Source organism: Macaca fascicularis, chromosome 16 (assembly GCF_037993035.2).
Source record: "Macaca fascicularis isolate 582-1 chromosome 16, T2T-MFA8v1.1".
Lineage (NCBI taxonomy): Eukaryota > Metazoa > Chordata > Mammalia > Primates > Cercopithecidae > Macaca > Macaca fascicularis.
In genome coordinates this window covers 62,251,793-62,263,353 of record NC_088390.1, presented here as the reverse complement: position 1 = coordinate 62,263,353, position 11,561 = coordinate 62,251,793, and positions in this window count along the sequence as shown.

Genomic DNA, 11,561 nt, shown 5'->3' with positions numbered 1-11,561 from the left:
TTTTCAAAAGAAGATAACTCACTGTATTTAACTAACAAAAGTTTCGTATTCAATCAATAAAATGATTGATTATCTGTCATGTTCATTGCACTGTTGGGCTCTGGAGATCACATCAAGATTTGGGAGGCACAGGAGCTTCCTACAAGGAGCTCACCATCTAATCTTGGAAATAAGAAGAAAGAGCAAAGGAGATAGATTATGTTGGGTAGTATTGATCAGAGGAGAACTTTCCGTCTTGGAGAAGAGTAAGACGTAAGGAATAGATATATACACACATTTAATAATAGAATGAGTTAAGTCAGTACAGGGAAGATGTACAGGTCACAGACCCATGAAATGAAGAGGAGGAAAATATAGGAAAATGTTTACATTCTTATAAGGACAAGAGTGAGACGAGCTAAGAAACAGTTGCTGTTGACCAAATGTGGTGGAGGTTAAACTTCGCTGGCCTCATCCCATCCCCTCTATGTTAATGACATGAAAGTCATAGGCAAATGAGGAAGCTCTTAGTCAAAGGTGGAGCCACACATGGACAAGGAAATATCCTCTTTGGGGAAGAGTCAGGGAGGAGTTGAGTAAGGGTTTGAATGGTAGGCAATGGTAGAGTTGTAAAGGAGAAGGACTCAGGCTGTAATTTTAAGCTGTGAGCTAAGAACGCACTCTTGGGATATGCTTAGACTCTACAGGCTTCTTGTATCTCAGGTAAGCTTGGTCATATTCAGGCAAGCAAAACGTATGTCTCCTGTAGCCACATGGCTTTGCTTGTTCTGCCTGATGTCACTTCTACATGAAAAAAATATATACTTGAGCAAAATACAGGAGTCAACAGAATAAAAATTATCCTAAGGAAAGGACCAAAAAAATTATAGATGTTCTAAAATGGGGAAATAATATCCCTTTCAGTAATGATAATAATCATGAAGGATCATAAAATACGGGCAGGAGTGCAGTAAGCAGTAATGCCAAGCCTGTCAAGGTGAAGCATAGATGCAGTGGAAAGTCATTGCAAATGATGGGGGAGCCACTCAGCTCATGGGTAGACAGCAGGAAGGTAAAGCGAGAAATATTGGTAGATTTCTCATTTTAATTAGTATAATTGCCATAGTAATGCATTTATACTTAAATACCAATTACTGTCCACACTTGTCTGGGATAGGTGAAGCAAATTGTCAAGAAATGTTATGTGTTGTCTCTACAGCTTGTGTTGCCGTGTTTAGAGCAGCCTCTCATCTCCCCATGACGAGTGAATGTCTTACCCAAGGCAGCCTAGCTCCAAGGCAGACCTCTGGTTGTTTTCTCTGTTCTTTAGCAACTGCTTTCCCTTTGGAAGTACAAACTTATCACAGTTTCTCATGTTTTCGAGATAATTGCCATTCCATAACCAAATAATATCAAATGGCCAAAGAGTTAAGGACTTTAGTTAGAAGCAAAACTTAGACAAGGACGAAGAAGAAAATGGCAAAAATTAAAGTACATTATCATATCAGTAGAGCAATACGGCATTAGCATCATAAAGAAAGTCACAATCTTTTTTTTTTTTCTGAGACGGAATCTCAGAATCTCGCTCTGTGGTCCAGGCTGGAGCGCGTGGCCTGATCTCAGCTCACCGCAAGCTCCGCCTCCCGGGTTCACGCCATTCTTCTGCCTCAGCCTCCCGAGTAGCTGGGACTACAGGCGCCCACCACCAAGTCTGCCTAATTTTTTTGCATTTTTAGTAGAGATAGGGTTTCACCGTGTTAGCCAGGATGGTCTCGATCTCCTGACCACGTGATCCGCCCGCCTTGGCCTCCCAAAGTGCTGGGATTACAGGCGTGAGCCACCGAAAGTCACATTCTTAAATTCAATATTTGATTAGTAGTCATTTACACTGAGGCAGTCATTGCTGTCTCATTAAGATTCTCATTGCACATTTCTTGCTTGTTAATACTCAGGCAAGTGTACACACATCTGTTTCAAATGGCAAGGGCTGAGAAATCTGTCAATGCAAACTCTGTATGATTGTGATTTTGTTCCTTTATCATAAACAGTTTTGTAGTATATAAAAACTGCATTTGTTTTGTTTAACTTTAATTTCGTTACTTCTTATGCCAGTTGCATCAATCAAAATATGGAATATTTCCATCACCACAAGAATCTCTAATGTTGTCCTTTTATAACCACACACACTTCCCTCCCACTTCCACCTTCTTGTTAACTCCTTGAAATCACTGATTTGTTCTCCATTTCCGTAATTTTCTCATTTCAAGAATTACATATAAATGGAAACATATAGCATGAAACTTTTTGGACTTGCCTATTTCACCCAGCATAATTTTCCGTTGATTCATCCTGGCTATTGAGTGTATCAATAGTGCATTATTTTTTGTCACTGAGAAATATTCCATAGTACAGAGATACCACAGCTTGTGTAACCATTCACCCACCAAAAGACATCTGGTTGTTTCCAGTCTTTGGCTATGGTGAATGAAGTTGCTATAAACATTCATGAACAGGTTATGGTGTACACATGTCTTCATTTCTCTGATATAAATGTCAAGGAGTGCAATTGCTAGGTCTTATGAGAGTTGCATATTTAGTTTTCCAAGAAACTGCCATTTTTCCAGAATGGCTATACCATTTTACATTCCCACCAGGAATGTATGAGTGATGCAATTTCTCCTCGTCCTTATTAGCATTTGGTGGTGTCTCTTTTTTATTTTAGCAGCTATGATAGGTGTGTAGTGATATCTCCCCTGGTTTTAATTTGCATTTCCCTAAGAGCTCATGATGTTGAACATCTTTTGATGTGCTGCTTTGCCGTTCGTATAAATTCTTCAGTGAAATAACCCTTCGTGTCTTTTGTCCATGCTCAAATTGGACTCTGCTTTTTTATTGCTGAATTTGAGAGTTCTTCATATATTCCAGAAACTAGTACTTTGTCAGGAATGTGGTTGACAAATACTTTCTGCTACTCTATAGTCGCCTTTTAATCTTCTTAACAGCATGTTTCACAGAAAAAAGGTTTTTAATTTTCACGAAGTCCAATTCATCAATTTTGTCATTTATGAATTGGTATTTTCACTGTTAAGAGTAAGAAATATTTGTCTAGCCCTAGATGCCCCAAATCTTCTCCTATGTGTTTTCTCCTAAAAGTTTTACAGTTTTATGTTTTATACTTAAGTCCATGGTGCATTGTGACTTACGTTTGTAATGAGGTGTGAGATTTAGGCAGAAGTTTGTGTGTGTGTGTGTTTTTGTTTGGGGGATATGTATATCCAATTTCTCCAGTGCCATTTGCTGAGAAAGGCTATCTTCCTCTATTGAATGACTCCTTCACCTTTGTCAAAAATCAGTTGGGGCTGGGCTTGGTGGCTCCTGCCTGTAATCCTAGCACTTTGGGAGGCTGAGGCAGGAGGATCTCTTGAGGGCAGGAGTTCAAAACCAGCCTGGCCAACATGGTGAAACCCTGTCTCTACTAAAAATACAAAAAATATTCAGGCATTGTGGTGGGCACCTGTAATCCCAGCTACTCAGGAGGCTGAGGCACGAGAATCACTTGAACCTGGGAGGTGGAGGTTGCAGTGAGCTGAGATCATGCCATTGCACTCCAGCCTGGGCAACAGAGCAGAATCTGTCTCAAAAAAACAAAAATCAGTTGGGCATATTTGTGTAGGTATGCATCATCACCGTCTTTTAATTGGTAATTCTATTCCTATCATATTTATTGTAATATATTTAGCCTCAGTTTTTAAAAGCGCTTTATTGATATGTAATTCACATACTGTTTAATTCATCATTTAACATATGTAATATATTGTTTTTACACAAACAACTTTGTGCAACCATCACCATAATTTAATCCTTCCTTTCTTGCTTTCCCCTCCCTCCCTCCCTCCCATCTTTCTTTCCTTCCTTCCTTTCTTTTTCTCTCTCTCTCGCTCTCTCTTTTTCTTTCTTTTTCCCTTCCTTCCTTCCTTTCTTTCTTTCTTTCTTTCTTTCTTTCTTTCTTTCTTTCTTTCTTTCTTTCTTTCTTTCTTTCTTTCTTTCTTTCTTTCTCTCTTTCTCTCTTTCTCTCTTTCTCTCTCTCTCTCTCTCTCTCTCTCTCTCTCTCTCTCTCTCTCTCTCTCTCTCTCTCTCTCTTTCTCTCTTTCTCTCTTTCTCTCTTTCTCTCTTTCTTTCTTTCTTTCTTTCTTTCTTTCTTTCTTTCTTTCTTTCTTTTCTTTCTTTCTTTATAGGGTCTCTGTAACCCAGGCTGGAGTGCAGTGGCACAGTCATAGCTCACTGCAGCCTTGAACTCTGGGACTCCAGTGATTCTCCCACCTCAGCCTTCTGAAGAGCTGGGACTACAGGTACATGCCACTACACTCAGCTAAATTTTTTTTATTTTTTACTTTTTGTAGAGATGAGGTCTCACTATGTTGCCCAGGCTGGTCTTGAACTCCAGGCCTCAAGTAATCCTCCCACCTTTGCCTCCCAAAGTGCTGGGATTACAGGCATGAGCCACTGTGCCTAGCCCTTGATTTCTTTCTATTATATTAAGTGGATTTTTTCTTGTTTAACATATTAATTTCTTTGAGTGTGTGTGTGTATGTATGTGTGTACAGTCTAAGGCTTAAGATATGCACCTTAATTTATCAGAATGTACTTCACGTTTATGCTGACTTAGTTTCAGTGAAATATAGAAACTTTATTTTTATGTAGCTCCAGCTCCTTTCCATTTTTGTGCTATTACTACTATATATGTCTATTATGTAAAAGTCCAACAATATGTTCTTATAATTATCACCTTATGCAATTCTATGTCTTTCAAACAAGCTGAGTAGAGAGTAAAGACTAAGTATATATTTGCAGAGTTACATTAACCTTTTTATTTGACCATTCTCTTCATTTCTTCCTGTGGATTTGTTCCCATCTGGTATCATTACCCCAGTCCAATAGCTTTGCTCCCATGGATTTCCTTTGCATTTACCTCTCCAGTTATTATAGAACCAACAATACAATTATTTCCACACTGTTTTATGCAATTGCTTTTTACATCAGTTAAGAGAGGAGAGGAAATGTGAAAATACATACAATTTTGCTTCACAGCCGTCTGACCTCCAGAGCTGATCATAATCCCAGAACTCTTCAGCTGCTTCTCCACCAGCTGTGTGTATTTAACTTTTGACTTCTTTGCTTGTATCAGGCTTCTATCTCAGAGCTACCAACCTCACAATCTCCATGGTTTCTGACAATCCCCTTAGGCATGGAGTTCTCCATGGTTTGTATCAAATAAAGTCAATCTCCTCAGGCGGAACTATGAAACCCTAGTCTTTAAGGTCTGCCTTTACCTCCAGACAGAATCCCTGTGACACTGCACTGGGACTATGATAAGGACCCACTTTTTCCAAGATGACCTCCCAACCCTGCTAGTGAACACTTAGGTTGCCCTGCCCTCACTTCATCCTCTCAGCTTGCCCCTCCTGAAAGGTGGTACCTCTTCCCCATCAGCAAGATGAGGTAGAGGTGATGAGATTTTGCTTCACAGAAGACAAATAAACTCGACCTAGTGTAATCAGGGGGGCTTAGTACTTTTACTGGATAGAAAAGAACCAGGTGCATCCACTAGTGCACCTCTCTGCAAGGACACTAAATCAGTGAGCTTCCCAATAATTGCAGATAACAAGCAGAAGAAGGCACTTCTGCCCATGTGCTGGGTCTCCATGTGGCTCAGGGAAGTAGCCACTCTCATCTAACAACAAGGCGACTGGTCTTCGACCCATACAAGCTCCAGCAGAAATACTGATTTCCTCTCAAGTCATAAATTCTTAGTCTTTCCCATTTTGTTCTATTAATAAAAAGCCTGGCTTATGATTATATATTTTACAGAGCCCTACTCCTGATTTATCTTCTCGAGAAGACAAAGTCACAGATGTATTTTATTTTAGGCGATATTCTCATGGATGGAATTGCACCAGCAAGGAGTTGAAAAGTCATGGCCCTGGACCCTCTCTCCTGGGCATCTTCCCAGAACATGTTTGGCAGGGTTTTTTTTTTTGTTTTTTTGTTTTTGTTTTTGTTTTTAAATAAATACAGATTTCTAGGCTGCACTACTGGGTATTGTGTATCACTTTGTTATTTCAGAGGGACAATAATTTAATTTGCAATTTTGGTCCTTAATAAAGTGATATTGCCTATAAGAACAAGTTAATGACATGGCGAAATATGCCAAATCCATTGCTTGGAATTTCTTTCCCCAACTCACGAACCCCTGTCTTCACTTGCAGCCATGTCCTTCCTCATTGCTCAAAAGCGACTCTCTGTGGGGACATTCCTCTGCCTCTTTGCAAGCCCTCATGCCAGCATTCCACAGTGGGGATTACTTCATTCCCATTGACTTTCTTCAGCTGCCACCCCATCTGCTGTGTGTCCTGAACCCATATTTCCAGACTAGGCTTTGGTTGAGTCATGGTTGAAAGAGGAATGTATGGACACCTAGTAACAAATTGTCAGTCCCATGACAGCCAACTGGAGTAGAGAGCTGCATTCTGGAAAATTAGATGACACACACAAGGAAGGATGACAAGAGCTGATTTGGAAGAAAAAATAGTAGATTAAAATATATCATAGAAAAATATATTATATCTGACATTGAAAGAAAAATGTTTACAATTATCTAATTTAATATTTGATTCTTGGGGGGAGGTTCCAAGATGGCCGAATAGGAACAGCTCCAGTCTACAGCTCCCAGCATGAGCGACACAGAAGATGGGTGACTTCCGCATTTCCAACTGAGGTACCAGGTTCATCTCACTGGGGCTTGTTGAACAGTGGGTGCAGCCCATGGAGAAGGGTGGGACATCGCCTCACCCGGGAAGCGCAAGGGGTTGGGGAATTCCTTTTCTTAGCCAAGGGAAGCCTTGACAGAAGGCACCTGGAAAATCGGGACACTCCCACCCTAATACTGTGCTTTTCCAACGGCCTTAGCAAAAGGCACACCAGGAGATTATATCCCACCATGCCTGGCTGGGAGGGTCCCACACCCACGGAGTCTCCTGTGAATCCTCCTGCTGTTGAATGTCATTCCTGACCATCAGCCCTGAGTCAACAACCGTGTTTCCAATGTGCTAGTCATTCTCATTCCCTTTGTCCACTGCACCTGGCGTTGTTCTCATCTGTTACTACATTTACTCCTCCCATCACTCATACCACCAAGCAACTATATAAAAAGCAACAACTTAAACTAATGACGCACAAGACCTCCAGGTTCTGTGCCTATTACTTTGGTGGTCAGTCGAATGACCAGATGCCTCACACTACTTTATTAGAATGGGCTCCTAATCTTATAATTGCTTTGCATGGTCTAGGTTTTGCAGTGAATTATGTGTGATAAAGTGACTAAGTCTCAATAAATTAATACTGTCTTGGTATTGGAAACTGTTTTGGCCCTCAAGGTTTTTTTAGTGTTGATTATTTATTTGGAGAAAAGTTTGCATTTCTGTTGTGAACAAAGAAACAGATTTTGCATATATGAGCCAAAACCTATGTTAGAGAAAATGCCAAATAATTCATTTTTTTCCCCAAACGAGTGCCCACTTTACCTGTTGGCAAGTTTATTGAGACCAAACAATAATTTCATTTTTTTTTTTTTTTTTGAGACAGAGTTTTGCTCTTGTTGCACAGGCTGGAGTGCAATGGTACAATCTTGGCTCACTGCAACCTCCGCCTCCTGGGTTCAAGTGATTCTCCTGCCTCAGCCTCCCTAGTAGCTGGGATTACAGGTACCCACCACCACGCCCAGCTAATTTTTTGTATTTTTAGTAGAGACAGGATTTCACTATGTTGGCCAGGCTGGTCTCGAACTCCTGACCTCAGGTGATCCACCCGCCTCAGCCTCCCAAAGAGCTGGGATTACAGGCGTGAGCCACTGTGCCTGACTTGAATTTCTTTTTCTTCTCTCCCTCTCCCTCTCCCTCTCCCTCTCCCTCTCCTTCTCCCTCTCCCTCCCCCTCCCCCTCCCAACAGAGTCAAGTCCCAGAGACGGGATGAGAGCTCAGTTTGCGTGTCCTGGGAATTCCTTGCTCACTGACCATTTTTGGTTACAGCTGAGCACACTGATGACTTGACTTCCAAATGTTAAGATCCTGTACTTTCGAGGTTTCATTATATTTGCAGTGGATCTGTGACTAAACCATTTTCCAATAAGGGCTGCTACAAAAATCGTGGGCATGGTATGACCCACAGATTGGAAAGCATGACATGTAGAACTACTCCAGGTCAAGCTTCCCATGACACCTGATCTACGGAAGAAGGTGGAATATTTGTAAACATAGATGAGGCTCACAAGGAAGGACAATGAGATGGTTCAGGAGGAAAGGGCAGATGGAGTGAGAGTCAATACATTTAGCTTAAAATGTTTAGCCAGCATCTGAACCAAGACGATGTATACAAAGAAAGACATGCAAGATGGACTTCAAGAAGAACCAATTCGATAAATTCTAATCCACTAGGAAAAAATTATTTTTCATTTAAGTTGGAAAACATAATTGCCTAATTTAGCAATTGCTAAGTTATTAGAATAAACAATAACCAGAGAAGATCTCCCTCAGCAGGGTATAAAAGGGGATATAGGGCGAGATTTCCAGATTTTAAAAATATAACATTTTGGAAACCCACTTAGCACCTCCTCCCTCTGACACCATGGCCAGCTCTTGTTGTGGCTCTGTCTGCTCTGACCAGAGATATGACCAGGGCCTCTGTCAGGGGAGCTGTTACCACCCCAGTTGTTGCCAGATCACTTGCTGTGGGACCACCTGGTGCTGTCCCAGTTGCCACAGGCCCCAGTGCTGCCAGTGCCTGTGTTGCCAGCCCCCCCGACTACTGCCCCAGCTGCTGCAGTTTTAGTTCCTGCAGACCTTCTTGCTGTATCTCTAGCTGCTGTTGTCCCTCCCACTGTGATTCAAGCTGCTTCCATCCTATCTGTTGCCAGGCGACCTGCTGCTACCTCAGCTGCTGTGTGTCTAGCTGTTGTCACCCTAGCTGCTGTGTATCAAGCAGCTGCTGCCCTTTCTGCTGCCAGACCACCTGCTATAGAACAACCTGCTGCCACCCCATCTGCTGTGGCCATTATGATCATTCAATGTCCTGCTCTAGGTCCATGAACCTTCTTGTCTTGATCCTTCCTTCCAGGCAGAGAGCATCTATTCACAGAACATGTGGACTTCTTGATGTCATGAACTTACAAACAGACCCATGCATTGATTCAGAAAACCCCAGGCTCCGTATTATTTATTCTCTTTTATAGGAACTTTTATTGCTAGTGAATCATAATTTACAGCCAGATTTTGCATCAAATTGTTTTAGAATTTCTAATTCTGATTCAAAATACAGAAGTCTTCTAATATTCCCCTTCTAGCTTTTTTCTTCCCAATGTTTTTCTGTGGAATCCATTTTCATGTGGAATTGTCTGATGATCTCCAATAAAACTTCTTATCATTCAGAGGCACCAAAATTGCTCATCTCATTATTTGTTAATAATGAAATGGTCTGTGCATATTTCTATCTCTTTTCCTGTGCAACACAGGAGTACATGTTATCAGGAGACCGTACAATAGAAAAATTAAAATGGTATTCACCGGTGAGATTTTAATCCAAAATGGAATTCAGTTCCACAGCAGAAATAGGAAAATGTTTACAGGGAGGCATCACTGAACATAACACATGTAACATGAGACCTGTGAATTGCAATTGTCTCCAAAAGAGAAAGTCCTCAATAAACTACACTCCGTGAATTGATTTAAACCAATCCACATAGTGGAAGCTCAGTGTATACAATAGTCCATGGACTTGAGAATTAGAGCTTTGGCTGAATTCTGATTGTACTGCACACCAACAATGGTCTTGGATATGTCGCTTCAACTCTCTCAAACTAGGATTGCTTTTCTCTAGAGAACGGATCACAATGCCTGCTTATTAAGATGTTCATAAAAACTCAACAAATAAAGGTGCATGGTGGGGTAATGAAAGAATGCTCCCTTTTACTTCCAAGTAGCATCATATGTATGCCTGTGTGTGTGTTACTTTTTATTTCAAAATAACTATAGATTCAGGGCCAGGCGCGGTGGCTCATGCCTGTAATCCCAGCACTTTGGGAGGCCGAGGTGGGCAGATCATGAGGTCAGGAGGTAGAGACCATTCTGACTAACACAGTGAAACCCTGTCTCTACTAAAAATACAAAAAATTAGCCAGGCATGGTGGCACACACCTGTAGTCCCAGCTACTTGGGAGGCTGAGGCAGGAGAATTGCCTGAACCTGGGCGGACAGAAGTTGCAGTAAGCCAAGATCATGCCACTGCCCTCCAGCCTGGGCGACAGAGCAAGACTCCGTCTCAAAACAAAAACAAAAACAAAAACACACACACAAAAAAAATAAAAATTAAAAACAAAAAACAAAAAACTATAGATTCACAAAAGTTTGAGAAAGAAGAGCAGCAAAGTTTCATGTACTCTGTACTCAGGTTTCCCTGATGATTAGATCTTACATAACCACAGCACATATCAAACTCCAGAAACTGACCTTGGTACAATTCACAAAACTTGTTCAGATTTTACCAGTTTTACATGCACTTGTGTGTGTATGTCTGTGTGCAGTTCTATACAATTTCATCATGTGTATAGATTTGTGTAACCATCATCACCATCAGATACTGAATTGTCCCATGTCCAGAAGGTCACACCTCTTCCTCAAAGTCATCATATGCAACCCCTGGAAACCCCTATTCTGTTCTCCATTGTTATAATTTTGTTTTAAGAATAAAATAAAATACAGAATCTTATAATATGTAATCTTTGGTTGTTGGGATTTTACCATCAGCATAATTCTCCTGAGATCCTCCAAGTTATATCAACAGTTTATTCCTTTTTATTGCTGAGTAGTATTCCATATTGAAAGGCATTTTAGGTGTTTCAGGTTCAGATTTATTTATTTAGAAAAAATGTATTGAGACTTTCCACTTGTAGGTGAAATTTGCCACTTTTTAGTTGCAAAACATTCTACTTCTAGTATTCTTGAAATTAGTAAATTCTACTGTATTTAAAAACTTCTTCATCCTTAAGGCTTTAAAAATGTTCGTAATAGGCCAGGCGCAGCGGCTCACGCCTGTAATCCCAGCACTTTGGGAGGCAGAGGCGGGCAGATCACCAGGTCAGGAGATGGAGATCATCCTGGCTAACATGGTGAAACTCCGTCTCTACTAAAAACACAAAAAACTCGCTGGGCATGGTGGCGCGTGCCTGTAATCCCAGCTACTTGGGAGGCTGAGGCAGGAGAGTCGCTCGAACCCAGGAGGTGGAGGTTGCAGTGAGCTGAGATGGCACCACTGTACTCCAATGTGGTGACAGAGTGAGACTCCATCTCAAAAACAAAAAAAAAAATTAAAAAAATTATACTCCATCTACCACTCTGTGTAATAAAATAGGTACGATTTAGGCAGAATTTATTTAATTTTTGTGTACAGTCTTCACGTGAATTATCACTTCTGTTTCTCCAGACTATAAAATTTAGCAGCAAGTACATAGAGTGACTTTTTTCCTGCTTTTTTTT